Below are 23617 nucleotides of genomic sequence, written 5' to 3' on the forward strand. Positions count from 1 at the left end.
CGCAGACACTCTCCTGAAACACAAATAGTCGGTGTCCATTGATAAGCGGCCATCTTTGAAGCAATTGTGCAATTTCTTTATCTGTGAGGTGCTCATGGCATCGTCTTCTAAATCCGGAACCGGTTGATGTGGCCGAGCGGTTCTAGGCGCTTCAGTCTGGAACCGCGCTGCTGCTACGGTCGCAGGTTCGAAACCTGCCTCAGTCATGGATGTGTGTGATGTCCTTAGGTTAGTTAGGTTTAAGTAGTTCTAAGTTCTAGGGGACAGATGACCTCAGATGTTAAGTCCCATAGTGCTTAGAGCCATCTGAACCATTTGAATCAAAATCCGGTTGAATCTTGCGAATGTTTTCCTCTTGAGTATCGCCAAGCCTTTGGCAAAATTTAGTGTAATATAAATGCTAAATTTGTAACGATATTTTATAACTTCATAGAATCCGATGAGCGCTCACAACACAATTTCGCCACTGCCCGATTGCCCGTGACTGGCGCTTTACGCTGGCGGAACAAAATGTACGACTGTGCATCCATGTCCCCCGTCACTTCTTCACCGATAAGTGTCTCCCGCGCTTCATTGTTTTATGCGGAAAAGGTTCAATACTTTTTGAACACACCTCATAAGTCGATGGACAGCTCTACACAATTTGCAGCAGAGTTCTTTGAGAAGATGTGAAGATTAAGATATCTGTAAAGCATCACCTTTTAGAGTTCCGAACATCAAATGGTAGCAACAGATACCTCATAGCATCACTTTGTTGTCTTTGTGTGTGTGTCTATCGGATTGTTAAAAATCCATGTTTCTCGGGAACAGGGTAAACGCATCAGGTTTAAATTTATGTCACATACTAAATTGGCGCTGTAATAAATGTATGCTTCTAAGTCAATGTTGGGGTTGGGTTGTTTTGGGGAAGGAGACCAGACAGCGAGGTCATCGGTCTCATCGGGTTAAGGAAGGATTGGGAAGGAAGTCGGCCGTGCCCTTTGAAAGGAACCATCCCGGCATTTGCCTGGAGCGATTTAGGGAAATCACGGAAAACCTAAATCAGGATGGCCGGACGCGGGATTGAACCGTCGTATTCCCGAATGCAAGTCCAGTGTTAACTCAATGTAATCAAAGGATACGTCCACCTATATTTTGATGTAAACTCACTTATTAAAATCTATAGGGTACTTCCCGTTGACCTAGAATCATGAAATTTGGGAAGAAACAAAGTTTCGCAGTACAGTATCAATGTTGATAACAGGGAAAAATCGTCGAGATACTCGATTCCCGGGGTGAATGAACTGTCCATACACACAATTTGTGCGGAACCCTGAGAGGGCGAGTTCTGCTCGGATCTGTCCAATTTTTATTGTAGTAGCGGCGTCTGTCGCATGTAGTCAAGTAATAAACTTTTAAAGAATGGTCGACGAGACGAGTTAAAAGGATCCTAAAGTATAAGGTTTACACGGAACAGTGAGATGCCGTGCTCAAGTTTCGCCAAGAAATCCGACTGGGTATTCAAACGAAGACATGTATCTAGTTAACTTAGCACTTCACCAACAGAGGCACCGTACAACAATGAATTAAAATTATCAATTAATATCGGCCACCGTTCGCACAGAGGGGTGCAGGGAGCAGCGTAAGTAGAGCAGCTGCGGGCAGCGGGGAGAGGGGATTACAGGAGATTAGCTCCGGGACGCCGCGTGCAGCCGACACTCGTGCAAGAGGGGAGGCCGGGGCGGCTGCACGTGCAGCCCTCTTCACGTGCTGGGCTGGTGTTGTCAACAACCGTTGCACGGCCTAGGGACCGCCCGACGGCGAGCATCGATCAAATATGTATTGTGGGGGAGGGGAAGGTGGGCGGGCAGGGAGGTAAGCTCAGCCTACAAACAGTCCTTGGCACAGGAAAGGTACCGAAGGAGCTGGAAATCGAGCCGATAAGGTACCCAAAACCGGCTTTCAGCAATGACCTCAAGAGAGCTTCTGACTGGTCATGTGAACACGCCATTGCAGATTTTGAAAATGCGATTCCAGCTGCCAGATTTCTTCTCCCGCACAGAACGATTTCACAATCCCGCTAGTTCTCAGTTTGTTCTTAAAAATACTGGCTAATTTAACCAGAGGGAATTTCAGTGCAGCAAAGGGGAAGAAATATTAGGCCAGAATGCAGTTACCGATCTCATCAACTGAAATGAAGTGAAACTGCCATCACCCTGATGAAATCAGATGCCGGAAGAACTAATCTGCAGAGGCAATTCCTGCAAAACAATTGACGATCGGATAATGGACATCTGATCGCACTAACATGTAACCACAACAGCGAAAAACGATTCCGTAAATTCCGTTTTCGCTTTCCGGAAGTAGCGTCGCATGCAAACGTATCAAATGTGCAAACTCTTTGTGTATTCACTGGCAGATCTCTTTAAGTAGGGTTAGATGTAAGACAACGCCTATAACAAAGAGAAAGAACCCGACAGTGACCTATTCCATGCTCAGTGCTCAACATCATGGAGGAGGGGGTACTATTAAAGAGCTATATGAAATGGGACAATAATGTAAAATGAGTATTGCGGAAGACGAATGAAAGACGTTGATTTGTTGTAAGGGTTCTGAGAATGTGCTGTCTGTAAAAGAAATCACATACAAAATGACGCTACTAATCATCTTGTGAAAGACACTAGTGCGACCACTCCACAGATTCCATACATAGGATAGATGTGTATGTCTGTATATATGTATGTACGTTCTACATCTCCTCCTAAACCATTGGAACGATTTCGACCAAAGGTGGTACATGTCCCATTTATAGTCTGAAATGAACCACCCAGAATTTGAGAATAAGGGCACTTGGTGACTTGCTATAAACTTCACACATAATTTGAAATCTTTGCGAGACTTTTTTCGCACATAATCTCCACAAAATTCATGACAATTTTAAATGATTCAACATACGTAGCAAACAGTATCCACCAAATATATCACTGAATGTACCAACAAAATTATATCAACGTACGAGAGACAGTTCCGGAGCTGTAACGTCATTAACAATGAGCTGCCTGAAAATTGAACTACAGTACGAAATTCACTAGAGATAAGAGCTGAAATATGTTACATATATGTGACATGTGGGTATGCGGGCAAAGTCACTTCTCCTAAGCCCCTGGATCGATTGCAACCAAATCTAGAACACATATTACTTACCATCTGGAAAGAAATACTGTGGGTGTATGCTGTTCGGATAGGGGGCGATAACGAGGAGAGAGAACGGGGGAGGGAAAGATGGATAGACAAAGTGAGGGAAGGAGGAGATGAACAGAAAGATGGCTAATGAGTAGATGGACGAATAGAGGTGGAACCAGTACATACCAGGAAAAAGCGCCGGGTACTCATTCTATTAGTACATAGCTAACAACACCAGGTAGCAGATAGCCTATCTAACAGTTTCCAGGGGCAACAAAAGTTTGGTTTTCAGTATTACAATTTTTTTTACCGAATTTAAAATGCTATCTTAATCTACTCATAAGTGCTATAATTTTACGTTAAAAGTTTAACACAATACCTATAACAGACCTTTTTGTTAAATTAGAATCTGTCTATAAGTCCTGGGGCAGTGTAATTTAAAGAATCGGGTGGGGGATACGGGTTCTAGACTCTTGATCCAGTGTCTTGGAGTCAGTACCAACTCAGCAAGGCAACAAACATCGAACGATTCCTGACACAAGGTGATAGGAACGTAGCAAGTAGGTAGACTCCATACGAACTATAGAAATGCTTGGAGATACAACTGCGATTCCTTGGAAAAAATACAATAAAGTTAACGTGAAATCCCGTTGGGTACATTTACAGACCTCTATTTGCAAAAGACTTTGGCCACCATCTCATATCTCGCATTGGGATCTACATAATACTCTGCAAGCCACCTAACTAATCTCCCGTTTCCTGATCCACTCGTGAATGGCGCATGGGAAGAACGATTGTCGGTAGGCCTCTGTATTGGCTAGAATTTCTGAGTCTTTCGTCGAGGTCTTTACGCGAGATTTATGTGGCAGGAAATAATATGTTGTGAGACTCTTCCCAGGGAGTGCTCTCTGGAATTTTCAATAATAAGCCTTTAAGTGATACACAACGCTTCTTTTGTTACGTCTGCCACTAGTCTGTTGGGCATCTCTGTAACGCTCTCCCGCCGATCAAAAGGGTACGACAAATTAGACGTACAGAGACACATATAGTCATTTCTTCCTCAATCAATACGTGAATGAAATAGCAAAGGAAATGGACCATATCGGTATGACGTACCCTCTGCCATGTGATATACAGTGGACTGCAGTACACGTACTCAGCGATTTAAACGATCACTGCAAAACCACGAACGAATCTGCCCCTACCAAAATCCTTACAGAAGTTGTGGCAAACGAAAGTTAACTGGATGGACACATTCATGACAAAAGCTAAGTGCGTATACTCCTGCGCACCATCAGCACATAGAAATGAACGTGTTTGCCTACTGCTCCTTGTTGCAAAATGGCGGCAGTCAGACCGTGGCTACTCAGGCGTATCGCCAGCCGCCGTTTACGAACACGGGAGGAAAAATTCACGGACGAGTAGCTGTCTGCGCTTTTGTTGTGCCGACTACATGTAAGAGGCGCACAACTGTTTGCACACAATTTCTTCTCTTGCGGTTGTCTGGTCAAGCTTCCTCTTTTATTCCCTTTTACAGTTGGTTGCCCCCCTGGACTTCACTACCCACTTGTTCCTCAGTAGCCTCACGTAACTACTATTTTTTTTTCTTGCCACATCTCCGACTGAACGACAACTCGAAAACATCGCTTATGGGTGTCTAGGTGATTCTGGGAAGGTAGTTTCTCGTTGTGTACAACAGGCACACAGTAGATCCGCCGCAGACTGGGTGACTCTTCTGCAACCAGCTTTTGCTGCAGCTGTCTCTCTCCTCCCCAACCCTCCTCCACCATTTCTAGTCCACTGATCTATACGCAGCTGAGCCTTTGTGGCGTATGAGGGATACTGAAGTTGTCGTGCGACGCTCCTGGACAGCTCAACCGCTAAAAGCGTTGACACAGAAACATAGTGGGTAGTGTCGAGTGAGGGTTCACCTCACGCTTAAAGTCCGTTGAGAAGTTTCAAAACAAAGTCCGAGTGCGACAAACATCAGTCAAGGAGTGAGACAACGGTGTCCTTTATAACACAGATTATTTCACATACACGTAAATAACGCCATAAAGTCATGGCTGGATAATTTAGAGCACCATTAAAAGATTAATAACGAAGTCGTAAATACTCTCCTGTTTGCGGATGATCAAATAATCATAATGAACTCTCAAGATAAATTACAGAGAGCAATTTTGTCCTTACACAAGGTAGCAAATGGTTATATTATGACAATATCTAAAAGTAAAAATAAGATAACGGCATTCAATGATAAGGAGCATTTAAGAGTAAAAATAACAATTGATAAGACGCTATGACAAATAAATTCCGTTAATTATCTGGAATGTGAGGTCTCATATCACACACAATGATCAAGAATACAAACTGCAAAATTCTAGGAACTATGAATTGCACCCTCGTCACAGAAGTTAGACAAGTGACAGTACTAAAATTTTATAACGTGATGACAGTACCAGTTCTAATGTATGAATCAGCGACTTGGACTCTATTCGCCAATCAGAGGAGGAGGATGATTGAGGCAGCAGAGATGAGACCTCTAGCTGGTTACAAACTTATAGATCGGAATAAATAGTGAAATAAGGACTGAACTGGGCTTCAGTAGTATATTTCAGAAAACAGAGGAGTACAGAAGGAAATGGCATGAAGACATTCAAAGAACGAATATCTGAAATAATATAGGAAAGATCAGCTGCAATATACATGAAATTGGAACAGGCAAGAATGCCTAAAGCAAAACTGAATGTTATGATGATGATGAGTTTCAAATACAAACAAAGCCTGTTACAAGTTGGGAGGGGGCGGGGGTAGGGGGGGGGGGGGAGGAGGAGGGTTAAGAAGTTATTGGAAGAATTTTACTACTAGAAGGTGCGTTACACTGAACTCTGAACTACATCCTAAGACATGAAGTATTCGATAACATGGAACGCAGATGAGTGTAAATGGGGTGCATAGGCGGTGGCGTGTTACATTTGTGGCAAGAAATGACGTGTAGCACCGATTAATGCCTTTGGCTGCGCGTACTGTGAGGTTGTGTGGCTCGGTGGCTGAAAAGTGCCACACGACGAATCCCAAAGTCAAGGAATCGATCCGCTGTCTAATCTAGAATTTTATCCTTCGCTTATCACATTTTTCACTTCTGACAATGTTTCTTAATGTGAAACATGTCGAGTCGCACAGCAAGACTATAGGTCCCCCCCCCCCCCAATGACCTGCTAGGTTAAGATAGAAGGTCGGGGGAAGCCACGAAAAATCCACCTCGAATACGACCATCCCTAGTGAAGCCCTGTGGTGTTCAAACCAACCTTCGGGTTGATAGCGGCTTTACCTTTTACTCTGAGTGGATATCCATGTTACGGAGCGCTGAAGATGGCTTCACAACAGGCAAAATGATGAATTACAGGAAGAGACTGCACGTCGCGTCCTGCCGAATGTACTTATCCTAAGTGTTGGCAAATCAGAATCAAACAACGTTTTTCAAACGCAGAAAAATACTTCTAAGTGAAGTCGAAAGGAGTGAAAATATGACAGCGAACATAGGGTTATCTGGACGACAAAAGGCTACATCGTGTCGAGTGCAGTTCAACCTAAAGCTACAGATTCTACGACAAGGAGAATGGTAGTCTTTCTTTCCCTATCTGGATAAAACGCCGTAACAGCTATGCAACTGATGAAACTTCTATTGGATCAAATTAGTTGGCATCAGAGTTTCACATTACGCAAAGGTGTGCACAACATGCAGTGCCCTGGGAGTAATCTGGACCTTTGCGTGTAAACAGTCGTATTATTCCCGGTTCAGACGTTTAACTGAAAGTTCGCTACTTGTATCTGAAACGTTTCCGTCTTGGTTACCATCACGCCACGGTTACAGGCAATAAACCTGTCTACGCACTTTTTGCACGTGCACAGAGTTAATTCAATGGAGCGGGGGGTGCCTGGAGAAACCTCTTACTGCTAAACATGGGAGTAGATGTAGACCTTGAAGCAGCGTGTCGCACACAGACGAATAGAACTTGGTTGGTCAACCCAGAAAGAAGATCGTGAGATTTTATCGTCTGCATGGGGCAAAAGCACTCCAGAATAAATATTACACACTGCACCAGAGTATGTGGTTTCAATAAACCACCTAACAGGCAGTAAAGGAACATCCGCTCAGGATTCGAACCCAGACCCTAGTCTCCGCAGGATTAAATTATTGAGGCGAGCCACACAGGTCTCGAATTCAACCTGCAAGTACGTTTCTCGGACTTTCCTACCTCCAGACGGGCTTTCCTGCGTATCTCCTGGGAGGACGTGTGTGGTGAAGAATGGCTTATCTCCTCTGGGTAAAACGTCGGGCGAATAGTGCGGAGCTGCGTAACTCCAGCCGCTCGACGTGAAACTGCAGCCCACATCCGCCGACCGCAACACAAATCTTCCGCCGCATTGCCACAACTGCTTTCGCTCGCTTGCGGGGAAACAAAGCCGGCCTGCCGTATGTTAGTCTACATAAAGCGCTGCATGCTTCAGTCCAGCTGGATGCGTGAGACAAGATAAGCAGATACAACATGAAGCCAAGTACAAATATAACACAATACACAATTGCCTACCAATAACCAACACACAACTGACTACCAATAATCTCATTCAGTAATGGGCAGAAGTGCATCTATACTGAAGAACCTTAGTCCTCGTAGGACTACATATTACTCGCGAATGCTGAGTAAAAATTCCTCACATATTCATTTCATTCTGCAAACAGTTCCATAGACCGTGGCTATGACGTTTCTCGGCAATATCATTCCTCGTAAGAGAACGAGTCCAGAAACGTAAAAACAGAAGACCTTTTGTTAAATTTTGAAAGTAGGAGGAGAGACACCGCCAGAAATACAATTGTGACGCCAGGATGTGCGTCCTGCGTCAATAGCTCAGTCGGCAAACGAACTGCCCGCGGAAGGCATGGTTCAGTGTTCGAGTCCCGATCCTGCCCAGTTTTGAATCTGCCACGAAGGTTCAAAACAGCTCACAGACCACTGGAGAGTGAAAGTTTCAGTCTGGAAGCATTCATCCATTAGATTTTAATCACCTACTCAATGTATCAAAGTTAGAGGTGAGTTGCCCAATAGAAAAACACCGTCTACTTCCATATTCCTGGGAGTATCATCCAAAATGCGTAAGATATGAGGTGGACAGGCATTGGGGAAATCGTTATCCTGGGTTTGCAGAACACATCAGGTTATACTTCGTCATTACCACCTCAGTTTTAGAAGTTTCTGGGAAGAAAGAATTGCACCAAAGTATTCGAAGGAAAGAAAATTGGAGATAAGGACGTTTCAAGAATCATCCCAGCACGATTTCGAAAACCCTCGGAACACACAAGGCCGAATGGCAGCATTAAAATTGCAAATACACTGCCACTTCGCATGGTCGACGCTAGGTAAAACATGCCTTTTCAGTCGCCAGAGAGACGGGCTGGGAATTATCGCGTGCATGAAAGGCAGTGTGGAGCGCGAGGGCGTGGAGAACCTCGGTTTACAGTAACTTGTTTGGGGCACGGAACTTAAGCAGTGAGGTTTACAGCTCCACATCAACCTTTAGACTCAAGATTATACAGACGCTAGATTATCCAAATCTTCAAGAGATGAAACCGTAACAATGAATCCCTAACAGGACAACTCCTCAGTATGTACATTAAAGCCTGGTGTCACTGAACATGGTCCTTGAAGGTGTTGCTTTTTTTTTCAGGCAGTATATGTGTTAAAATTTATATCTAAATTATAAAGGCCTACTATAACTCGTCTCATTTCATTACCTGCTTGTCAATTACTTGGTGAAACTAAAAACGTCGTTACGTTGTTTCATTTTGAATTCATGGGTGCATTCAAGCAAAAAAAGCCACAACGTCGCGTAAAAGTGTAAACCATCCTCACCAAGTCTGCTGAGCCTATGGAAATGTGACAATTGCAAGCCAAAAACGACATATTACTTCGCTACTGAAGCCAGCCTATGCGAAGTTAGGTGATCAAGACAAATGATGGGCAACTAATGTTTTGCAAATTTACATATATGGACAAATAAAATTGGACGTTGATGTCCTTTGCTATCCCTATGATTTAGAGGGAGTCAACCAGTCATGCAGATACAGTAACTGCTATTTGCGCATGGTACCTGCTATTCACAAAGGTGTATCAAGAAGGAAGAGGTTGAACAATAAATTCCCAAACATCCCGTCCGCCACCCGCCCAGTTCCACATGAGGATCTTTAGCCTGTACTGTAACAACCACGGTATTACCGTCTGGAGGCAGACGGTAACGAAGCCAATACGGAGGTATCGCATCCAATACTCTTTGCTTCAACATCACAGGATCCTGATTTCGCAGCTGAATAAATGAGGCACATGGTTTAATCCAAGGTGATGAAAGTGACGCAGACCTACTACAAACAAATCTCGGCTCCTAGGCTGAAACAGTGGAATCTTCTAGAAACACGTCGTAATATGTCAATTTACACGACACGTAAGAAAGATTTCATTCAATATTTTAAAACAGAGTTTAAAACCGAGAATAGTCTAAATGCCTGCTGCGATGTGAATGGTTTGTAAAATTCTCGTGGATCAAAACTCCGATTTAATCCTCCAGGGCAATGATAAGCAAACTTTGGAGTTCCTTAAAAGTGGTTATGCATGACTTCTTGGGCGACAGAAGAACTGCAAATTAAGTCGAGCTGGTGAAGAACCTATTAAACAAGTATCATCGCAACGTGTCATTCGAAATGCACTTTGTCCGCTCACATTATTATTTTCTTTTTCTTCGGAAAACTGCGATGGAATGAGTGATGAGCTTGTTGAACGCCTCTCCTCAAATATATCGACAACAGAACGAAGATACCAAGGGTCAGTGGTAGTGATCTATGCTTACAGACTACTTTTCGGCGTTGCTTCGAGATGCCCCAGAACAGGATAACAGTAGACCAAGAGAATGTGCGCTCATCTGTAGCAGCCCACGTCGGAGTTTGATATATTCTTTTCTATTTTTGTGTTGTTAATTTAAATGTAATGTGTTTAAACCTTATTTACATTAAAAATGCATTCAAACACTTTGCAACAGTTTCGTATTCTGCTTTTAAACAATGCATTTCACTAGTACTATACTACTGTGATCTCAGAAACTAGAGATAATATCAAAACTAACCAACTATTTTTCTACGACCTCAAATTACAAAGTTTAAAATCTTCCATTCAGGTAAAAAAAAGTGTTGTTAACTTGTGTTATCAGCTAGCACCTTCCGTGTGTCTAAATGCCAATCGTTACTCCCTGCGTCATGTAAATCGAGAACTCTTCTTACATTAAGATAAAAGCGCATATGGTTGACAGACCGCTTAAAGTCGACTTATAATTTTTAAAATGTTTGAACTAATTAAATGAAGTAATGTACACTAAGGCGCCAAAGAAACTGGTATACGCATGCGAATTCAAATAAACAGACATGTAAACAGGCAGAATACGTCGCTGCGGTCGGCAACGCCAATATAGGACAATTATCTGGCGCAGTTAGATCGGTCACTGCTGCTACAATGGCAGGTTATCAAGGTTTAAATGAGTTTGAACGTGGTTTTACAGTCGGCGCACGAGCGATGGAACACACTATTCTCGGAGGTAGCGATGAAGTGAGGATTTTCCCGTACGATCCACTTCACGAGTGTACAGTGAATATCAGGAGTCCAGTAAAACATCAAATCTCCGGCATCCCCACGACCGGAGAAAAGATCCTGCAAGAAAGGGGCCAACGACGACTGAAGAGAACCGTTCAACATGACAGAGCTGCAATACTTCCGCAAATTGCTGCAGATTTCAAAGCTGGGCCATCAACAAGTGTCAGCATGCGAACCATTCAACGAAACATCATCCATATGGGCTTTCGGAGCCGAAGGCCCACTCGTGTACCCTTGATGACTGCACGACACAAAGCTTTACTCCTCGCCTGTGCCCTTGAACACCGACATTGGACTGTTGATGACTGGAAACATGTTGCCTGCAGGGACAAGTCTCGTTTCAAACTGTATCGAGTGGATGGGCGTGTACGGGTATGGAGACAACCTCATGAAACCAAGGACTCTGCATTTCAGTAGGGGATTGTTCAAGCTGGTGGAGGCTCTGTCTTGGTGTGGGGCGTGTGCGGTTGGAGGGATATGGGACCCCTGATACGTCTAGATACACTGACAAGTAAGACGCGCGTAAGCATCCTGTCTGATCACCTGCATACATTCATGCCCATTGTGCATTCCGACGGACTTGGGCAATTCCAGCAGGGCAATGCGACACCCTACAAGTCCACAATTGCTACAGAGTGGCTGTGATCTGCACTACAACAGAAGCAAGAAGCAAACCTTAGGAAATCATGTAAGTAGGTAAGTTTCATTCAGTTTGTTTCAATGTTTTTCTGTATGTTTTAGAAGAATTATACTTCTTTCGTGTTATTAAAAAGACTTTATTATTGACTTTGTTTTCAAAGAGTATAGGACTATAGGTTACACATGTATATCAACTATTAGTTCCTATAAATTAGCATAATCTCAAATATGACAGGGGCTTAAACTTTTGATTTCGCCTCAACTTCTCTTTTAGACTGTACCTGAAAGTAATTTTAATGCTGGTCATAATGATATCAGCTGTATTACTCTGTGTCACTTAGAACCTACTGTATAATCGACGTAGGGTGTCAGCTTTAGGTATACAAGTGTCGAATTTAGGAGTGCTATGTTATCATTTTACATTTTTTTTATTTTCTCGTAGTACTTGTAGTAATTGTTATTTTTATCTGTCCTTTACCAGAAACATGGGTCCTAAGAAAAACCAATACTCACGAGAATCTATGATAGAGGCCACTGATGTAGTGAACCATGGAATGAGCTGTTTTTCTGCTTCAAAACAATTTGGAATTCCAAAGGCAACTTAGTTCGGCAAACATAAGGGACAGGACCTATTAGAAAAGAAAATGGGAGCTTCTATAGAACTTTCAACGGATCACGAAAATTTGCTTGCAGAATGGGTAATACTGATTAAGAAAATAGGGTTCCTAATTTCGAAAGAACTATTATTGTATTCTGATAGAAAGTTAGCTGACGAATGAAAAGCTTAAAGGAAAAGTCTTTCGCCATAAAGAAATGGTAGGAGGGATTTAAAATAGCACAACTGAAGTAGAAGGATTCGCCAAAATTTAACTACAAACTGAATAATGTTAAATACTGGTTTAAGGAGGATCATAGTTGTTTTGAGAGGGGGCTTTCAGTGTTTGAGAACCCACACAGAATTTTCAATAGATATGAAACTTCGTTTTTTCTCAAACCAAAGACTGGAAAGCTTAGGGCTGAACGAGGAAGCAAAACAGTAAAAGGGGCTGGAAATAATGAAAAGGAGAACGTCACAACAGTTATTACGGAAAGTGCTGTTGGGTAATTTGTTCCACCAATGACTCTATTTACAATTAATTTTGGTATCTATATTCTCTAGCAAGCCTAGTTTACATTCGGAACATTTTCTTTCAAGTACACCAGAGTACTAGCTAAAATAGGCAAACAGTGCCAAAGTAATGGGCCACTTGGTGTTCATAAAGTGGGTGGATGAACCATGGAAACTTCTATGAGTACATTGCCGACTTCCCAGTTGTTCTGTTTCTGGCTGGTCTTACATCACATGCCACTGCCACTGAGTCAGTTTTATGTTGCTGTGTTCCATATTCTGAAAATAACTTTGAAGCAAACAGTGCAAGAATGGCACATGGGGACCGGACACTTCAATAAACTTTGCTCATGTGCTCAGTTCTGTTCTAGATGGTATAACATCTAAGCTCCTTCAGAAAGGGTACCCTAAATGTGGATTAATTCCCTGGAAAGCAGACGTAGTTGTAGTTCCAGAATTATATGTTACCGTGCCACAAGTGGCAATAACAACCGCAACTGCAGAGACCAGGCTGAAAACATATGCAGGTTGGCTTGAAGATCAAATTGGGGCTGAGATAGTGACAAGTTTCATGGAAAATAAGGAACACTGAGCAGGTCGCGCAGAAGATTTGCCCCTTTACAAGCTTTGGAAGAAAGTAAATCAATGAGGTATACATGATATGCCTCAGCAAGCAATCTTGGCAACACCATCATCTGGAACACAGGACACCTCGCTGATGTTGCTACAGGTTTGATCACCAGAACAACTTTCTCAGCTTCAAGAACTGGCAAATGCATCACAGTCAGTGATACTTCTACAACCTTGCAATCCACAAACATAATTATGAAAAAATGATATAAAACCATTTGTTAGTGCTGGTTTTGTGCCATCACCCTTTGAAAAAGCTTTGTTTTGGCCTAGTCATACTGCTTAAAATAAAGAGGAAAAGAATCCCAGCTGTTGTCACATCTCCTCAAATGATACACTACTTCCAGAAAGAGGGGGAAATGAAAAAGTAACTAGAAATGGAGAAACAAGAAAGAAAGAAGGCAGGGGAAGACAAGAAAATTATTCAACAAAAGAGGGAAGAAAAACTAGCAAAGTAAAGGAGAAATAAATTGGTGGTGTGTAATTCAAAAAACTTCAGATGAAAGTGTAATTCCATTAATGGACAGTGAGTCAGAATTATATTATATGAAGATGATTCTGATGAAATCATATTAGAAAGTATCAGTGGAAAGAATGTAAAACAACTGGATTTCATTGTTTCAAAATTTGCTGGAGGAAAACGAAAGGCATGCATTTTCAATTATCTTTGCAGTGTTCAAGAGGTGTCAACAGATGTAATTGGATTGAAAAGAGTTGATAAAAGTAAAACAGTTTCTTGCTAAACTGATATTTCTTTTAATTCACGCCATCAAATAACTGATGTTGTAGAGATGCCCAATCTGTCAGTAATGGAGAAAAAGATCAAATAAGTTTTCAAATAATCTCTAAATGTAAAAAAAATTGTCTAATTCATTGTCACTCTCTTGTAACCATTGATTTTCAGTAGTAAGTTGTTTGCCTACTTTTAGTTGCTTTTAGTGCCCTGTTCAAAGATAAACAACAATTTGGCATGGAAAATTTTTAAAGACTAGGGAGATTAACATAGGAAGATTAACATCTACTTAATGTCAGCAACTAAACTTAAATTAAAAAAAAAAAAAAAAAGTAATTGATGTGACTGGCATTGTACTTTTTTCCATCCTTGTCTAATTTTGGGGATATGGGAATTATGTAAACTATAGTTGCCAAAATTTTCAACACTCTGTCAGTATCATAAGTGATGTTCACTGACCTGGTCCCAGAAAAACCCAACGAAAATGGGTATGGACAGCAAAATTTACATCTTTCCCATCTGCATTTTATATTCTCTCCACTAAGGTCATCACCTGTTGTTTAGCTGCCCAAATAACAAACATGTCTAGTGCTTTTGGTTCTAACTACCTTACTCTAATTTCCTCTGCATTGCTTAATTTAATTTGATTAAACTCCATTGTCTCTGTTTTACTCTTGTTGATGTTCACCTTACAATCTCTTTTCAAGATATCATCCATTCCGCTCATGTGTCCTTAAAAATCCTTTCCAATCTCTGACAGAATTACAATGTCATCTAACTTTCAGTACCACAACACTGATAGAATAATACTTGGACAAGGGCAAGAACTTGTTCACTGTATTCCTAGATGTAAAAAGGGCATATGATCATGTTGCAAGAGACATTTAGGAGTGCCTGAGGAAAAGAAATGGACATAAAGGTCCGGTAAGGAAAATCCAGATGCTGTACAAGTCCTGTACTAGCTGCATACAAGTTGGAGAGGGACCATTTTCAAGATTTCAGGCCAAGAGTGGAGTTCAGCACGGCAGTGTACTGTCCTCACTACTGAACATCAATGTTATGGACGATAAATTCCAGAACACCAGGAAAAATTTGGTGAATTTAATGCAGTTGCCTTCGCTGACGATGTCATGGTCTGGGGTAGAGCAGAAGAGTAAGTTAGGACAAGACTAAATGTGTGGAAACCTCAGTTCCAAGAATATGACCTCCACATTTGAGAGACCATGACAGTGGCGATGGCTCTCTAGAGAGTTGGGCATCCTGTAAATGTGAAACTAGGAGGCCACCAGTTAGCAGTGTGAGCAGTTTTCTGTACCTTGAAAGTATCATCTTCAGGGATAATTTGATTGGAGAGAATATTACCAACAGAGTGCAAAAAGATGCTGAATTTTACTACCAACAAGTTAAAACCCTTTTCTGGGACAATATGATTCCATTAGAAGCAAACTAAGTGATGTTTAAAAACTACTTCAAACCAATATTGACCTATGGTATCGAAGCAGGCACCCTCACAAAGAGAGACGCTCATGATGGATAAGTTCAGCAACGAAGAGATGTGGAAGAAAGTCAGAATTAAGTGACCCTTTTACACCGAATCAGCAAATCCAGACTACGGTGGTATGGGCATATAATGAGATTGATGCCTGCAAGAACAGCCGGAATAAATTTGGAAAGAAAGGTGGATCGAAAACGTGTTGTAAGAAGACTCAGAACCCATTGGAAGAACATGATCAAGAATGACCTCGCTGCCAGAAGAATGACAAAGTATGACGACCACAGTGACAGGTTATACTTGGACAGGAGGAGGAAGAGGCTCTTTAACAATATCCAGGAAACAGTGAAGAAGAAGAAGACGTAGAAGAAAAAGAAGAAGATGATGATGATCTGCGGACTACTTACTCATTTGTAACAACACTCTGTGAAAATGTGTATCATAGCTATCATGTTGGCAGCTATTATTCCTTGAACCGGACCCCACTGCACTCCGTTTACACTGTGTGATAAGGTAGGTTAAGCTTCAACGGAAGCGTCTGATTCCACCCGACGGCTTTGACCCTTGACGTAGTAGGGCTGTTGTGGTGTGACGCCACGACGGCGCGGAATTTAGTTTGTGAGAGTGATGTGTGTGTGTGTGTGTGTGTGTGTGTGTGTAGGTGTCGTTTTGATATGATCGGTGGTGCTCTCTGGTGGTGTGTTTATGTGTTGTGTGTATGTGATGTCTGCGTGTGTGTCGTGTTTATAGGTGGCGTATTGCTGCGGTCGGTGGTTCTCTCTGGTGGTGTGTTTATGGGTAGCGTGTTATGTGGCGTACGGGGTTCATTTGCGTGGTAGCATTGCACGCGTGTGGTATCGGTAGTGACTGTGCTTTCAGCGGAATGTTCTTCAGTGAGTTAACGATTCTGGTTTTGTTATGTCGACGTTATTGTAGTTTTTTCTGTTCGTCGCGTGTGAATTTTGGTAAATTGCGTTATTATGTCTTCGGTAGGTATGGATTGGAAGTGAAACATGGACGATAAATAGTTTGGACAAGAAGAGAATAGAAGCTTTCGAAATGTGGTGCTACAGAAGAATGCTGAGGATTAGATGGGTAGATCACATAACTAATGATGAAGTATTGAATAGAATTGGGGAGAAGAGGAGTATGTGGCACAACTTGACAAAAAGGAGGGACCGGTTAGTAGGACATGTTCTGAGGCATCAAGTGATTACAAATTTAGCATTGGAGGGCAGCGTGGAGGGTAAAAATCGTAGAGGGAGACCAAGAGATGAATACACTAAGCAGATTCAGAAGGATGTAGGTAGCAGTAAGTACTGGGAGATGAAGAAGCTTGCACAGGATAGGGTAGCATGGAGAGCTGCATCAAACCAGTCTCAGGACTGAAGACAACAACAACAAGGTATGGATATGACAGTTTTCGGTTGTCGGTGATGATGGGGGACAGTGCGTTGTCTCTAATAAAATTTTTTCAACTATTCGGATTTTTGGATGAAGTCGTGAAGTGTTCAGTGTCTCGTGAAGAAAAGAGGCTTACTAAAGTTCCGGCGTCTCGGACCAGGGACGGCTATATGCGGAGATGTCGTAAGGATAATTGGTCAAGAGAAGTGTTGGATTCCGATTTTGATTTTCTAGGTGTTTTTTTTTATGTTCGTATTAAGTGTGGTGGTGGTGAAAGTTTTGAGAGTTATACTGTGGTATCGGTAGTTGCTGTTGGTCTATATAGGTTTCCAATTTTGTAGATTTGTTGTGTTTTTTGAGGTAATGATGATTGTGGACGTGGTTGTAGCTTTGGGTTTTATGATTTGGTATCGGTAGTTTCTGTTGACCTATATAGGTCAAGGGAAGTGTTCGATTCCAGTGGATATTGTTTTTAGTTAAGGAAGGTTGCGGTCGTTTTATTTTATGGTTTTTGTCTTTTGGTTTAGTGGCGTGTGTTTATTTTTAGTTTGTCCCCACCCAAAACCCGGCAATTCCCCCCACTTGGCCCGTTAGTTTTATTATATTTTTGGAGGAATATGTGTCTGATGGTTTTTCGATCTATTTTTGTGTTTGTTGTCATGTTTCTGTAATGACGTCATAGTCGCGATAAGGGAGTTGTTGTGAATGGTTATTTCCGCCATATTCATGACGTCACTGGACAAAGCAGACGGGTGGAATCGGACGTTTCCGTTAGCCCGTGATCACGAAATGATTGTGGACCACAGGAGACTTTGGTGAGTAATTGGCTCAGTGGTCAAGAACAATACTACATATATAAAAGTCTCTGGTTCGATCCTCAGGCGGTCTCAAGACTTTTTTCTACCAACGTTTCTTTGGCCACTGGAAACGAACTGTCAATGCAAAAAATAGCAAACTGCACTGCAGTTCATATTCCAAAGATAATAGGGAGGTTATGTCACACCAGTTTTCAGTAGCATGTCCAGTAAAGCACCATGGTGTTCAAACCAACATTTGGGGACAACACAGCATTACTTTACTTGACAATGACGACATTGATGTTTGCAGTACAGATAAGTTGCTTGACCTAAGCCAACAAGACAGGCAACACTTGAAGGGCTGGTGCATGTTCGACGTGTCTCGAGAAAGTCTTAAAGAGGGGCTGCCAGTTTGTCTAATGCAAACTGGTTTGCACATGGTTGCAAGGTGACGTTGATGTGTTGAACATTGTGCTTGGTTAAAGGTGTTATGCCAGTCACTTGTGGAGTATGAACGGATGGGATTACTCTCAACTACGATCCCACCTTGCCATCTGCAGATCCAAAACACGTGTAAACATAAATCAACCTGATGCTTCGTTTAAGCATCAAAGTGTTTTAGTAGGAGATGTTTTACTTGTAGATGAGACTTGCCTTGACTGTGACCCCATAACTGGATGATCCAGCCAGTTTCAAAAGTGAAAAAGAGCGAGAGAGAGGGCAGGGGATGTCTTTGTCTCAAAGATTAAAGTAAATCAAGATCCAACTTTATTCTTTTTATACAGCTACTAACGTACTGCAGTCGGTGAGTCATGGCGACTACCAGAGATCAACCTCGAGCCTCTGGGTTTTGTAAGGTGATCCTTAACCATACGGTCAACAAATTTTACTCAAGCACGCGAGAAATAATTTACAGGATACATGCTTTAAAGTACAAAGCACATGTATGAGCGTACTGCAACTGTCGCTTGGAACCGGCTACAATGTAATACCTAGCCGTTTCTCGACCTGCGCAAACCGACATCGTTCGTGGACAGGATGTGGTCGCTTGAAACCTCTCTCCATGTCTGGGTGTCCTTGGGTCCGACACCGGCCACAGTAGCTTCGGTATCGCTGCTAATCGCATCATTCAATTATTCTGCCACGTGTAGAGCAATGAGTTCCCTTTCAAATGGTGTCCAGTACTGTTTTCTAAGAATTACATGAAGTATTTCCTCATTGCTCTGACTAATCAACCAACGCCTTGCACAGCCTGATCAATACCGTAAGGACTGACCATTTAGTGAAACCACAAAGCCATCCCCGTGGGTGACCGTAGACGCTATGTGTAATGTAAGTTTAACACCCGACTGACATAGGCCAACAGCAACAAAACACTAAACTATCAGAACTGAGATGGTGGTGAAAATTAGCAATGGCTTTGTTGTCAGAATCATCTAGAGATTTGCCTTCTTGATTTAGGAAAACCCTGGGAAACAATTTTGGGAGACCGAATAGTCGCCTATTGTCTTACCCTCGCTCTTTCAGGTCATGGTCATTCGAACCAACTACATTCTATCATTTGTACTCTACATATGTATCTACTACTACACTTGTGACAAGAACTATGGGCGTTCTTTCACCCATACACAATCTGTAAGTTTCAAGTAGAAGAACAACTGAATGAGAACAAGGAGTTTACACAACATAACGGACCAAATGCACAATGTTAAGCATTGCAGTCCTTCTCATTAGCTGGGTACCACGTCTACGTACACTTTCTACATACACGGGAATTTCTATGTAAGTGACTCAAGTTGATTGGATACCGTATGGTTAGAGGTGCTGTCTCAACTGTGGGGAAGGTGTACAGACCCATCCTTTCCAAAGCTTGCCACGGAGATAACAGGTACATAGCAAACGGAATGTCCAATGAACGAATTATACTGTCACCTCATTTGGCCTTCAAATGTCAACCCTCCATCTTAACAATTTTTTTCCGTTTTAGTGGCACTTAACACACGATAGAACCCGTCGCCAAGTTGCATAAAACATGTTGAAATTATGAAGTGAATGTCAATGAAGTGGATAGACTTCACTGTCATGGTGTGTACTCGTAAAACGCCATTTTACAACACAGCTAGTGATCTACGTCCAAACGTGAGCAGACAAGTCATTTTAAAAAATTTCTCTAATGATTCATACCCAAAGCCAGGAAGCGAAGTAATCGGTTTATGTAGCTTTGACCTACCGGCTTTTCATCACACTTAGATGGTCACGGAGCACTTGTACTAATGACGATATTTGCACAAGTTGAATGATCTACCAGTCTGTTAGTACGATACCTTCTTAAAATTTAAACTGATACCTTTTTTCATGTGACTACAACCTCTACTTCTCATTCCTAAGCAAATTGCTGCCTCTGACAGCACAATGCTCTGGACTGTCGCCAAGGAACGGATTACATTAAACCGAGCTTTAACTCTTACTCTCCCAGTTTGTCGTAACTTCCATGTGCACCAACGTGCCAATATCACTTTACAATAACAAAGTATTAACAGGAACGGTCAAGAATCTAGCTCGACTGCTCCAGGCGATTTGAGCGCTTGAAAATACCGTTACGTATCTCATTCAAGTCAAACCACACGTTTACAACATACTAAGATCAAAATATTTTAAAGAAGAAACAAACCCCCCTTTCTCTCTCTCTCTCTCTCTCACACACACACACACACACACACACACACACACACGCGCGCGCGCGCCTAGTAGTAGTAGACATGTAGGCATACCAACGTAAATATCAGATCAGTTTTGAAACCTATTGCATAGTGGAAAAATATAAAGCGATAACCAAAGTTTAATGTCTTACATCAAAAGTACAGTTACCCGAGCAATGAGTACAAAATTATAATACCCGAGCGAGCCCTCCCCCCAAACTTAAGAGAAAACATTTTGTTGACAAGAACCACATATGCATTCACAGTAATTTCAGAAATAAAAGGTGGCAGAGGAATGCCACACTTTCCAATAACACCATAGTTTTCTGTGTGTGTTCGGCTACAGAGATGGCAATTTATACAAAGGACGGACTGTACGAAGAGATTCAATTGCTAGAAATAGCATTATCAACAATAACTTCTATGGTATTTTGTGGAAATAACGTAAACAAAACAAAAAGGAATAACATTGGTAGCAGATTGGATTTCTGTATGCGGATGATAAAAAGTGTGTCGTCAGATGAGAATCTAAGAAACTATTATTACTAATGGGTGTGCAGTAAAGAAGTTTATTAGCTACACTCAGTACACATGCCAGAGTATTTCCACGTTAGTGTTATTACGGAAGACGCTGAATGTATGGAACGTGACAACAAATATTAATGAAGACTCTCGGAAACGACAGTGCTATTTACGGTAATGCGCTTATCCAATGACACGTGCATTCTCAATACTCTCGCTCTCTTTCTTGCTCCCCACTCCATTCATCCATCTCTCTCTCTCTCACACACACACACACACACACGCGCGCGCGCGCGCGCGCGCGCGCGTAAACCAATGCTACGTTAGGGCACAAACTTCACACTAAAGTTTGTAATGTTCACACACGAGTTAGTCTAACAGCAAGAAGGAAGAGGTGCACAGACGAGCCTTTTAATTCACAGGGACAGAGACAGTGAAGAGAGCCGCCCGGAACTCAACAAACAAAATGGCTTCCCCGTTTCCCGGATCGAAGGCGAGCGGGAGGGCGATAAACATGCAGTCGCTGAAACAATGATACAGACGTGAACGTACCCTGTGCAGCTCTCGCAAATACGTGGTCGGTGGAAATCTGCCTTGTGTTCCCGACTCCACCGCTGCGTGATCGATGACAAAGGGCTAGTAGTCCTCTAGCATTCCATTCCTCCTATCTTCTTTCTCGTGACTTTCCGTCGAAGGCCGTGACACAATTTTTCCTCCTCCTCCTCCTTCAGTGTACCACACTCACAAATTTTCTTGTAAAAACAAAATATTCACCAAGCTGTCGAACACTACAGAATCCACTGAGAGACGAAGAGATCACCGCCGAAATCCTGTCAAAATCCTTCCTCAACGGCTCCTCTGTAAACAAAAGCCTGTCTGGCGTGCAAACAGCTGCCGACGGCACGTAGCCGTATCGCGAAATAAACAACAGCAGAGACAATACACCATACAAACAACCGCGTGTTTACATAAACGAACACACAACACAACACCTGAAACACAAGTACATTTACAGACTTATTCAGTGAGCTTTCTCAACAGATGAAGCATCTACTTGTGCTAGGCACAAATATAAAAAAAAAAGAATCTACGGGTAGCAGCAAAGCGATCAGTTGTGCACCAACCTCCGTTTGCGAAACACATGTGGCTCCATTTACACACCGAGCTTAATCCAACTACTAGGTACGTGAAAAGTAGTACAAGTGAACCACAACGTGAAGATTAGTTTTCCGCACACGCGGACACTGCACTTTGCCGGTTTCCCGTCACTCGCGCCCGGCGCCACTCTACGTACACATGGCGAGCACCGCGGCTCGGCCAGGCTTCATCATACCCCGCTCGGCGCGCTCGCCACGCGGACCGGGCCCAACGACCGTTATGCGCAATCCGGGGCCGCCGCGCCGAGCGCCGCGCGCGCACACACAGAGGGGCCCCGCAGACTCGACGGAGCAATCGCCATCACCGGTTCGTCTGCCCCACACAAAGAATAACGCGGCCGACGTACGGCCTTTATCTATCAAAACAAAGTGACCGAAACAAGTGATTACAACTCTTCGCAGCAACGTGTAAATACAGCTGTTCTTCCTAGGGTTCACAGGACTTCGGAAACACGTAAAACATGTTGTCTTGCCGGAACGCGCGATGGCGGTTGCCCGGGAGTTCTCCTGTGGATCCCGACTGTAGGCTGATTTTTCATGGGGAAGGGTGATAAATTCGGCCGCGCATTTCTGAGGATTGCCTCAGTAGTCGCGATGACTCGAATTTTTCAATAGCACCACCACGAATTATATGATATTTTTTTTTTTTTTTTTTTTTTGGTAAAAGTCGATATCGAAATGAATACAGTCTGGGGCGAGGAAGACGAAGCTCCCGCGTGCAGGCCTTTTCGAAAACATCTTGCGGCTGCAGGGTTCAGTGAGGAAGAGAAAACTACACTGCCGATGCGTCTACCAAGAATGCCGTCGTCTAAGCCAATACTTATTTGGACTTAAAAAGATATTGTGCCAGAACAATGTGTCGCAAAAACTGAATTTTGTAGTTCGCTGTATTTTTTTATGATAGGATTTGCCGCTTGGGTGACATAATACGGTTTCTCGTGGGCAGGCAGAGATAGATGCCATTAATAATACCTGCGCAATCAGCGACATTACACAGCAACAATTCAAAGACATATGTTTATAAGTTTTCCGTACTTGAATGATCATAAAAACTATTCCACCCACACGAGTCTGGAAAAATAAAAACGTATTCGCTCGAAACAGGTAAATGCCTTCTTAAGTCAAACATAATGCTATTTAGAACATTGGAGTCTCGTAGAAAATGACAACGAGTCTGCTATTAAAATTTCGACGTTCCTATCGCGGTTCTAATGAACAGCAATTACGCACCCTTAGTAGCAATGTTGATTCAGAAACGAGGCACCAGTAAAGCAGGCTACTGGATAAGCAGCCAGCCACGATACAAAACGCGTACTGGAATTGTGTATCAGTTCGGCAAACATCTGAAATGCTCTAGCAAAATAACACAATTTCCTTGACTTGCTTTACAATATATTATAACAATACTAAAACGATTCTAAAATCAGTGATTTCCGTAAATCTGAAGTTAAAGGATACAAGATACTATGGATACAAAATACTATAAATGAAATGTGCGTACTACGTGATAGGCAGTGCGTAAGGATTACCGGAAACTTATGCACATTAACTCTGTATGGGACGAAAGAGAATTTGATCAT

The 23617-nt window shown here is 42.5% G+C and overlaps 1 protein-coding gene across 1 annotated transcript in view; it reads right to left on the bottom strand.

The window, feature by feature from the left end:
- LOC124613642 (zinc finger protein 608) overlaps window positions 1–22239 on the bottom strand; it is a 290686-nt gene extending 268447 nt beyond the window's left edge. The window contains exon 1 of the mRNA XM_047142358.1: window positions 21433–22239. The gene's annotated coding sequence lies outside the window, so the exon portion shown is untranslated. The remainder of the gene's footprint in view (window positions 1–21432) is intronic.
- Between the last annotated feature and the right edge of the window lie 1378 nt (window positions 22240–23617).

This window comes from Schistocerca americana, chromosome 4 (assembly GCF_021461395.2).
Source record: "Schistocerca americana isolate TAMUIC-IGC-003095 chromosome 4, iqSchAmer2.1, whole genome shotgun sequence".
In the NCBI taxonomy this organism is placed as follows: Eukaryota; Metazoa; Arthropoda; class Insecta; order Orthoptera; family Acrididae; genus Schistocerca; species Schistocerca americana.